Source organism: Moschus berezovskii, chromosome 12, assembly GCF_049115385.1.
Source record: "Moschus berezovskii isolate FMDL1 chromosome 12, NW_MosBer_1.0, whole genome shotgun sequence".
NCBI lineage: Eukaryota > Metazoa > Chordata > Mammalia > Artiodactyla > Moschidae > Moschus > Moschus berezovskii.
The window spans coordinates 29,079,099-29,090,716 of NC_142471.1; positions in this window are offsets into that span (position 1 = coordinate 29,079,099).

Here is an 11,618-nt window from a genome sequence, read left to right on the forward strand (position 1 = left end):
CCTGACTTGGAGAATTTTGAGCATGACTTTACTAGCGTGTGAGATGAGTGCAATTGTGCGGTAGTTTGAGCATTCTTTGGCATTCCCTTTCTTTGGGATTAGAATGAAGACTGACCTTTTCCAGTCCTGTGGCCACTGCTGAGTTTTCCAAATTTGCTGACATATTGAGTGCAGCACTTTCACAGCATCATTTCTCAGGATTTGAAATAGCTCAATTGGAATTCCATCACCTCCACTAGCTTTGTTCGTAGTGATGCTCTCTAAGGCCCACTTGATTTCACATTCCAAGATGTCTGGCTCCAGGTGAGTGATCATGCCATCGTGATTATCTTCGTCTTGAAGATCTTTTTTGTACAGTTCTTCTGTGTATTCTTGCCACCTCTTCTTAATATCTTCTGCTTCTGTTAGGTCCATACCATTTCTGTCCTTTATCGAGCCCATCTTTGCATGAAATGTTCCCTTGATATCTCTAATTTTCTTGAAAAGATCTCTTGTTTTTCCTATTCTGTTGTTTTCCTCTATTTCTTTGCATTGATTGCTGAAGAAGGCTTTGTTATCTCTCCTTGCTATTCTTTGGAACTCTGCATTCAGATGCTTATATCTTTCCTTTTCTCCTTTGCTTTTCGCTTCTCTTCTTTTCACAGCTATTTGTAAGGCCTCCTCAGACAGCCATTTTGCTTTTTTGCATTTCTTTTCCATGGGGATGGTCTTGGTCCCTGTCTCCTGTACAATGTCACGAACCTCTGTCCAGAGTTCATCAGGCACTCTATCACATCTAGACACTTAAATCTATTTCTTACTTTCACTGTATAATCATAAGGGATTTGATTTAGGTCATATTTGAATGGTCTAGTGGTTTTCCCTACTTTCTTCAATTTCAGTCTGAATTTGGCAATAAGGAGTTCATGATCTGAGCCACAGTCAGCTCCTGGTCTTGTTTTTGCTAACTGTATACAGCTTCTCCATCTTTGGCTGCAAAGAATATAATCAATCTGATTTTGGTGTTGACCATCTGGTGATGTCTATGTGTAGAGTCTTCTCTTGTGTTGTTGGAAGAGGGTGTTTGCTATGACCAGTGCGTTCTCTTGGCAAAACTCTATGAGCCTTTGCCCTGCTTCATTTCGTGCTCCAAGGCCAAATTTGCCTGTTACTCCAGGTGTTTCTTGACTTCCTACTTTTGCATTCCAGTCCCCTATAATGAAAAGGACATCTTTTTTGGGTGTTAGTTCTAAAAGGTCTTGTAGGTCTTCATAAAACCGTTCAACTTCGGCTTCTTCAGCATTCCTGGTTGGGGCATAGACTTGAATTACTGTAATATTGAATGGATTGCCTTGGAAACGAACAGAAATCATTCTGTCATTTTTAAGATTGCATCCAAGTACTGCATTTCGGACTCTTTTGTTGACCATGATGGCTACTCCATTTCTTCTAAGGGATTCCTGCCCACAGTAGTAGACATAATGGTCATCTGAGTTGAATTCACCCATTCCAGTCCATTTTAGTTCACTGATTCCTAGAATGTCGACGTTCACTCTTGTCATCTCCTGTTTGACCACTTCCAATTTGCCTTGATTCATGGACCTAACATTCCAGGTTCCTATGCAATATTGCTCTTTACAGCATTGGACCTTGCTTCTATCACCAGTCACATCCACAACTTGGTATTTGTTTCGCTAGTGATAAATACTAAGAAGGAAAAAAAAAAGATAAAGAAGTAAAGGAATTGAGAGTGGATGGTGCTATTTTAAATAATCTGATAGGAGAAAGCTCTCAGAAGCTGTAATTTTAATAGAAATCTGAATTCAGGAGAGAGAGCAGATAATCCAGATGCGACTACCTGGAAGAAAGGTGGTCCAGGCAGAAGGAAGAGCAAATACAAAGACTCTGAAAGGAGAATTTTCTTGCTATTACAGATCAACAAGGAGCATATAGAATTCCGCTGTATTGTGGAGTCCAATTCTGTCAGATTTTTACATTACTGATCAATCCAGTGAAGGCAGTCTTACTAATGTTACTAATGACCTGCATTGGCAAATCCATCAGTCATTTCTTAGTCCCTATATTATGTGGCCTCCCCAGCGAGATTTGGTAAGAGTCTTACCACAGATAAGGGTTAGGAGGCTACTACTATAATCCATAAACACTGGGCTGGATGAAGCACAAGCTGGAATCAAGATTGCTGGGAGAAATATCAATAACCTCAGATATGCAGATGACACCACCCTTGTGGCAGAAAGTGAAGAACTAAAGAGCCTCTTGAAAGTGAAAGAGGAGAGTGAAAAAGTTGGCTTAAAGCTCAACATTCAGAAATCAAATATCATGGCATCCGGTCCCATCACTTCATGGCAAATAGATGGATAAACAGTGGAAACAGTGGCTGACTTTATTTTTGGGGGCTCCAAAATCACTGCAGATGGTGACTGCAGCCATGAAATAAAAAGACACTCCTTGGAAGAAAAGCTATGACCAACCTAGATAGGATATTAAAAAGCAGAGACATTACTTTGCCAACAAAGGTCTGTCTAGTCAAGGCTATGGTTTTTCCAGTAGTCATGTATGGATGTGAGAGTTGGACTATAAAGAAAGCTGAGCACCGAAGAATTGATAATCTTGAACTGTGGTGTTGGAGAAGACTCTTGAGAGTCCCTTGGACTGCAAGGAGATCCAACCAGCCCATCCTAAAGGAAATCAGTCCTGAATGTTCATTGGAAGAACTGATGTTGAAGCTGTAACTCCAATACTTGGCCACCTGATGTGAAGAGCTGACTCATCTGAAAGGACCCTGATGCTGGGAAAGATTGAAGGCAGGAGGAGAAGGGGACGACAGAGGATGAGATGGTTGGATGGCATCACTGACTCAATGGACATGAGTTTGAGTAAACTCCGGGAGTTGGTGACGGACAGGGAGGTCTGGTGTGCTGCAGTCTATGGGGTGGCAAAGAGTCGGACGCAGCTGAGTGACTGAACTGAACTATAATCCAGGTGAGAATTAATAGTAACTTGGGATAAAGGCGATGGTGGAGGTGGTGAGAAGTAGTCAAATTCTGGATATATTTTGAAGGCAATCAAAATTATTTTTCTAATGGACTGGATGTGGAATATGAGAGAAAGAAAGAAGTCAAGGATGATTCCAAGATTTTGCCCTGAGTATGTGGAAGAACTGTTTCTGTTTACTGAAACTGGGAGAAGTTCATGAGAGGAGCAGTTTGGTAGGAGGAATATTAGATGTCTGATTTAGGGTGGTTTATTTTGCCAACAAAGGTCCGTCTAGTCAAGGCTATGGTTTTTCCCATGGTCATGTATGGATGTGAGAGTTGGACTGTGAAGAAAGCTGATCGCCGAAGAATTGATGCTTTTGAACTGTGGTGCTGGAGAAGACTCTTGAGAGTCTCTTGTACTGCAAGGAGATCCAACCAGTCCATTCTAAGGGAGATCAATCCTGGGTGTTCATTGGAAGGACTGATGCTAAAGCTGAAACTCCAATACTTTGGCCACCTCATGCGACGAGTTGACTCACTGGAAAAGACTCTGATGCTGGGAAGGGTTGGGGGCGGGAGGAGAAGGGGACGACCGAGAATGAGATGGCTGGATGGCATCACCGACTCTGTGGACATGGGTTTGAGTGAACTCCGGGAGTTGGTGATGGACAGGGAGGCCTGGCGTGCTGTGATTCATGGGGTCGCGGAGAGTCGGACACGACTGAGCGACTGAACTGAACTGAACTGAAGTTCGTGATGTCTTTGGAGTCAAGTGGAGATGTAGAGTAGAAATTTGTGTATATGTAGGGTTTAGGGATGAAGATGGGACTGGAAATATAATTTTGGAAATTATCAGTATACATAAATTGTAATGGGGGGGAAGCAGCAGGACACAACTTTTGAAAGAAGGACATAGCCCAAGGACACAACAAACTGATTAGAATCAAATGGGACCAAAGATGGCAGACAAGACTAGACCTAGATCCTGAATCAGCAAGTGAAAGGAAACACCCAGAGGTGCCGTGACAGTTCCAAGTCACTGTTAAAAGACCAAGGAGTGGGAAGTGGCCCAAATCCAGGAAATCTCTGCCCCCTCCCCAAAATAGTTGGGATAGTCCTCCCACTCATTAGCATATGAATTACCCAGCCTATAAAAACGAACCAGGCCATATTTCGCAGCCGCTGGGTTCACCCTCTGTGATGGCCCAGACACACTCTGTCTGTGGAGTGTGCTTCTCTCTGTATCTAAATAAATCCACTTCTTACCTATCACTTTGTCTCTCATTGAATTCTTTCTGCAATGAGACATCAAGAACCTGAGCTTCATTAGGACCTGAAACCAGGTACTGTGAATTTTGGCTGGGTTCGGCTCCCAGTCATGTGGGTTCGAGTCCCAGTCTGAGGTAAATGGTTTCAAAATGACATTTAAAGTTTCAAGACTAGGTAGACAAAGACATAAATAGTATTTAAAGCCATGGAACTACATTCACCTAGAAAGTGACTGTAGATAGGGTAGAGCCCTTTACCATGCCCATATTTAGATATCTAGAAGAGAAGAAAAGTAACTCTTAAGATAAAATTACTTTCTTTTAACAAAAGTTTCAAGAGGGAGGGAGGGGCCAAATTTCAGCAAACCATGTAGGAGGCCAAGCACTGTGAGGTCTGCGAAATGACCAGAGGATTTTACAAGGTGGAGGTTGAGGGTGACCTTGGCCGGGTTGCTGTCAGTGGATGGTAGTGGTAAAAGTCTGACAGGAAGGAATTTAGGGAGTGAGAGTGGGGAAGAAATGGATGAAGAATGGGAATGTGAGGGAGAATATGGAGAAGTTTTGGCCATACCTTTGGCACAAAGGATCTCAGTTCCCTGACCAGTGATTGAACCCAGGCCCCCAGCAGTCTTAACCACTGGACCACTAGGGAAATCCTGGTTTTTAAGATGGCATATATTATAGCATTTTGTGATAGGAATTATTTAACTGTCAAGAAATTTTGGTAAAAGGAAAGAGAGGAGATGACAAGGACAGAGGCAGTGGACTATGGGGCATGGCGACTGCATGGCTTTAGACAGTGACATGGATGACATTGATATTCAGGAGGGAGGCAGTGTGGTTAGGTATTCTGCAGGCCAGTTGGCAGATCTGAAAGTGGGAACACGAGGAAGTTCTTTTCAGATAGCTTTTATTTTCTCAATGTAATAAGAAGCAAGGTTGTGGCCTCCTTGGCTACATGTTCACCCTTGGAAATTTCTTCACATCCAACCTTCCTTTCCATTCTCATTGTTTACTTCCCCATGAAGACTCTAAGCTGGTCAAGAAATCAGTCTCTCCTTAATAATGAAACAGGAGGGAAGAGGGCAGGGCACAAAATTTAAAAGAATAACATAGTTCGAATATGTGACATTAATTGACTAGAACCAAATAGGCCCATGATGGACAAATGGACTTCCATTAGGCCTCGAGCCTCAGTATATGCTCACTGTAGCTCACCAGCAAGATAAATGACACATCCACAGGTGCCCTGATGGTTACAAGACCAAAAAGTGGGTGGTGGCCCGATTCCTGGAAATCTTTGCCCCTTCCCCATAATAGTTGGAATAATCCTCCCACTAATTAGCCTATGAAATTACCCAGCCCATAAAGCTAACCACACCACATTTGAAGGCTGCTCTTGCCTTCTGAGATGGCCCACACTCTAAAGACAGAGTGTGTTTCTAAGTAAATCCACTTATTACCTATCACTTTGTCTCTCACTAAATTCTTTCTGTGATGAGACATTGAGAACCTGAACTTCATTAGGTCCAGAAACCAGATGTGTGATCTCAATTGCAACACTATGGGTTTTGACCTGGCCACATGGGTTAGTCCCAAGCTGGGTTTTGGCTAGGTTCAAATCCCGGCACATGGATTCAAGTCCCAATCTGAGGTGAAGGGTTTCAGTAAGATAGCCCTACACTTACAGTCCCATGGACAGTAGGGAGATCAAACCAGTCCATCCTAAAACCCTGAATATTCACTGGAAGGACTGATGCTGAAGCTTAAGCTCCAATACTTTGGCAATCTGATGTGAACAGCTGACTCATTGGAAAAGATCCTGATGCTGGGAAAAATTGAGGGCAGGAGGAGAAGGAGACGACAGAGGACGAGATGATTGGATGGTATCACGGATTCAATGAACATGAGTTTGATCAAACTCAGGGAGATCGTGAAGGACAGGGAAGCCTGGCATACTGAGTTCATGGGGTCACAAAAAGTCAAACACAACTGAGCAACTGAACAACAACAACACACTTAGACAGCAGATTCAATCCCTGGGTCAGGAAGATCTCCTGGAGGAGGGCATGGCAGCCCACTCCAGCATTCTTGCCTGGAGAGTCCCATGGACAGAGGAGCCTGGCAGGCTACAGTTCACAGGGTTGAAAAAAGTCAGACACAACTTAAATGACTTAGCACACACACATGCACACGTAGAGAAAGTGAAGGTCTCCGCAAATTGTCAGGTCCTTCATATGTGTTAAAGGATAAACACTAGGACACCGATCAGATAGCCTCTCGAGGTTTGTTGACCCAGGACTGCTAGGGAGTCCCCTCTCCTGCTAAGTATGTCTTCCATCTCCTCAGTGTCATGAGGACCCCCTCCTTGGGCTGACAACAGGCACTTCATTTTGTGAAGAGGGTGCTTGTGGGTAAAAGGCAGCCTGTAATTTATTGTGTTAAGGAACTGGACTTTGATTGCTCAGCTATTGGCTGGTAAACCCACCTCTTCCTTCCCACAAGGAAAATCAATTTTAAGTTCATAGTCAACAATTTGGCTTGGTTGGCAGGGTATGGATTAGTAAGGATCTGGAGAGGTAGGCCATGTGGGAGTCTGTGCGTGGTAGGACATTTTCCTTCCTTATTTCACAGAACTGTTTCAATTCAGAAAGGCTGTATTGTTTCAAAACGGATTATAAATTGAGCCTGAATGCTGGTCTACCCAACCTCTCTGTAATCACTTTCTCCGTTTCCTAAAAATCCCAAACCAGGTGTCATGTTTTTTTGTGCAGAAGCAATTTGACTTTCTAAGGTCCTTTTCCAGTTCAAAGACCAGAAAGAGAGCCACATTTTTGCTCAGTTTATGTTAAATATTATGGCCCTTGGTCTATAGATGTTGTTTAAAAATGGAACTGATATTCAGGGTGACTTGAAATTAGTTTCTCCTTGATAGTTCTTGAAATCAAGATGTCATGATGTTGATCTAAGGGAAAAATTAGAAATTTTATCCTGATTAGCTGAACATGGTATGGATGGGAGGATGAAGTCTGAAGATAGACATAATATCCTTAATTGCCTCCACAGATATCCAGGTGAAGTCACTGGGGAAATGAATCTCCCATTGAATCTCAGCTTCTCATTTTGCTCCCAGAGCTGAAACAGCCCTTGTGTTAGGTGACCACCAGCCTCCAGATTTCTCGGAGGATACCAAGAATTCAGTCTGACCTTAACATGCGTTGCTCTCCTGTGGTTCCCTCCTCCTCTCTCTTCAGATACATTTCACCCCACCCCTATCCATCTGGCAGTCCTCCTTAAATCTCTTGCGTGTGCGTGCTAAGTTGATTCAGTCATGTCTCTTTGTGACTCCATGGACGTAGCCTGCCAGGCTCCTGTGTCCATGGGATTTCCCAGGCATGAATACTGGATGGGTTGCCATTTCCTTCTCCACTAGATCTTCCCAACCCAGGGGTCTAACTCACATCTCTTATGTCTCCTGCATTGGCACCAGAGTTCTTTACAACTAATGCCACCTGTCCAAATCTAACTAGTTCTTCAGGACTTAGCTTAAACTCTTATCTCCTCTGTGGAGAGATGGAATTAATTTAAGTCAGATGTTTGGGACTTCCCTAGTGGTCCAGTGGCTAAGACTCTGAGCCCCTAGTGTAGGGGACCCAGGTTGGATCCCTGGTTGGGGAACTAGATCCCACATGCCACAACTGAGAGTTCACATGCTGCAACTAAGACCCGAGGCAGTTCCCAAAACAGCATCAACAAACAGAAAGTCAGATGTTTATACTGAAAGCCAGGCACTCTAGAGTTTCAGGCATTCAGAGATGCACTGTGAATAAAGGACAGAGCCTGGCATCAGGGAGTCTGCAGTCTAGTAAGGGAGGTATTGATCTCCCAGGTGGCACAGTAGTAAAGAATCTGCCTGCCAATGCAAGAGACGTGGGTTTGGTCCTGGATTGGAAAGATCCCCTGGAGTAGGAAATGACAACCCACTCCAGTTTTCTTGCCTAGAGAATTCCATGGACAGAGGAGCCTGGAGGGCTACAGTCCATGGAGTTGCAAAGAGTCAGACACGACTGAATGACTGATCATGCACATATGCAAGGGAGGTGTTAAAAGAATTAGAGGACAGTGTGGGAAGCACAACAGTGGGGTTGGGTGTAAACTTGAGGCTCGGAAGAGGGAGTCGTTACTTGCGGGTGTAGAAGGGGAAAGTCTTCCACAGGGAGATGACCTCGGAGGCCGAGGCTGAGAAAGGGCTGACTCTCCAAGAGCTCTCCTTGCTTTGAATTCCCATAGCACTTAAACCTGACCCCTGCATGGAAACCTGGCTTGACTGCCTGCACAGTTGCTGCTCTTCACTTGTGAGTCTGATTACAACCTGTCTCACACTAAACCAGGATGGAGATCTTGCCCTCATACTCTCCATGGTCAGATCACTAGCCTGATACCGAATAGGGGCTCAATACATATGTGTTAAATGAACAGAATAAATGACAGGTTTTTCTCTTCCCAAACACTTGATCCAGAGTTTCTCTGAGCGAGCCGGGGTAAATTCCTTCCTAAGGCTTCAGGAAGAAGTGCCAAGTCAGTGGAATGTCCCCTGTTTCCCATCCTTTGCTCTTTTGCTCTCTGACTCCCCAGGGTCCCCTGCTGCCTCCAGATGTGACCCACCAAGGCCTCCCTTTCAGAGAGTTCTAGGCTCCAAAATGTCTCTGAAGAATCTACCCTTTATTGATAAATGATGAAATGCAGCTGTGTAAATGGTTGAGCATAAGACTTTCCAATGTATGCTTTTAAAATATGAGTTTGATTTTGGAAACATGTGAACGTTCACCTATTAAAAACATAGAGAGGGAAACCTAAACCTTGCATTGAAGATGATGTAAAGTTCACCTGAATGTGAATGACTGACGAATTTTCAAAGTGAGCGTTAACAAACTATTTGCTGGGTGAGCACAAGAAGATTTCCCTACAGCAGCTCTGAATCTCCACTTCGGTCATTTGCTCTTTCCCCTTGGAGAAGGAGGAGAGCTCACTACCATGGACAGCCAGAGGCTGGAGGATAAGGGCACTTGAAGCCCTTTCTGCCAAACGTGTCTGCTTCAGGGACATTCCACCAAGTATAGGTTCTTTTGATTCAAACTCCTTTCTATGGCCTCTATTCCCAGCTTCTATTGGGCAAGAGATGGAGCTGGTTAAGACACTGATTCAGACTTCATGTGTTCGTGGTTAGTTGGTCATGAAATTGGGAGAACCCAGGTGGTTAGGAGATTCCCTAGACCCCCTTCCTGGATCCACACATATCTGTCGACCTGCTAGATATTTCTACTGGGATCTCTCTCAGGCATCTCATCATATAAAAAAATTGCCTCATCATCCTCCACCCAAACCTGGCTCTCTCAGCCTCCCAACCCTCCTGAAGAGCACTATCACATATGCAGTTACCCAAACAAATCTGGGTTTCAGGCTGAGTTATTTCCTCTCCCTCACCATCCTCTGATTTGAACACCTTATCCTCATGCCTCACCTCAGGCGTGATTGAAACATCTTTCAAATCTCCAAATCTGTTAGCAACTCTCCAACTCTGCAGCCATTCCCCTAATCCAGGCTTCCAGCATCTGTTAACTGGATTATTATAGCAGTCTCCAACCTGGATCCTGTTCCAATCCATCTGTAGCCTTGTAGGCAAAGTCATCATTCCAAAATGCAAAGCTCATTATGTCATCTTCCTGCTTAAAACCCTTCAGTGGCTCCTATGTGGCATTAAGACCGAAGTCCAAACTCCTGTTGGGGTCCTATAGAACTTGGTTCTATTTTTCTTTTCATCCTTATATAAAGCCATCTGGGCTTGGTATTTTTTGTTGTAAGAAGATTTTTAACTACTGATTCAATGTACTCTTGTTGTTCAGTCGCTAAGTTGTGTTCAACTCTTTGTGATCCCACAGACTGCAGCACTCCAGGCTTCCTTGTCCTTCACTATTTCTCGGAGTTTGCTCAAATTCATGTCCATTGATTTAGTGGTGCTATCAGTTTATTATAGCTTAGTCTATTCCAAGTTTGATCCCTGGGTTGGGAAGATCCCCGGGAGAAGGAAATGGCTACCCACTCCAGTATTTTTGCCTGGAGAATTCCATGGACAGAGGAGCCTGGAGAGCTATAGTCCATGGGGTCGCAAAGAGTCAGACATGACTGACTGACTAACACTTTTCACTTTCATAGTCTATTCAGATTTTTATTTTTTTATTGTGTCTAGTAAGTTATATTTCCTAGGTAACTATTCATTTCAGATTTATTGGCATAAGTTGTCCATAGTATTATTTTTTAAACTGTGATAGTATCTAGTTATATATATTTGAAAATTCTTAACATTTATTTTTTCTCTTGTTATTTTTTTGTCTGGGTTTTAATCTGTTGTTCTCCAAACTTTTTGAGGCAGATGTCTAGCTTATTAATTGTCCAGCCCATCTTCTGTAAATAAGTATGGAAGTTGTTAAGATGTTTCTAACTTTCCCTTTAACTGTGTCTGACAAGTTTTCATATCTATTATTTTTATTATCATATTCAATTCTAACGTTTTAAAAGTTTCCATCATGATGTTTTCTATAACCTATTAGTTGTCTATAAGTGTGTTTCAAAATGCCCAACTGTATTTCTTATCTTTTTCGTGAATGACCACCAATCTTAATCCTTGGGTCACAACATCACTCCCAGTCAGTACTTCCTGGATACATCCTAGAACTTCCATCCCCAGAAACCTGCTTTTTGGCCTTTGGACTTTTGCATACTTTGTTCCCTCTGCCCAGACACTCCTCTTCCCCGCTATATTAACTCCTACTCAATGGTCCCAAAGAAGAGCAATGCCAAAGAATGTTCAAATTAGCACACAATTGCACTCATTTCACAGGCTGGTAAGGTCATGCTCAAAATCCTCCAAGCTAGACTCCAAAGGTACGTGAACCAAGAACTTCCAGATGTACAAACTGGATTTAGAAAGGCAGAGGAACCAGAGATCAAATTGCCAACATCTGCTGGATCTTATAAAAAGCAAGAGAATTCCAGAAAAATTATCTATCTCTGCTTCATTGACTATGCTAAAGCCTTTGACTGTGTGGATCACAATAAACTTTGGAAAATTCTTAAAAACATGGGAATACCAGATCATTACCTGCCTCCTGAGAAATCTGTATGCAAGTCATGAAGCAATAGTTAGAACCAGACACGGAACAATGGACTGGTTCAAAATTGGAAAAGGAGTATGTCTGGCCTGTATATTGTCACCCTGCTTATTTAACTTCTATGCACAATACATCATGTGAAATGCTGGACCAGATGAAACACAAACTGGTATCAAGATTGCCGGGAGAAATACCAATAACCT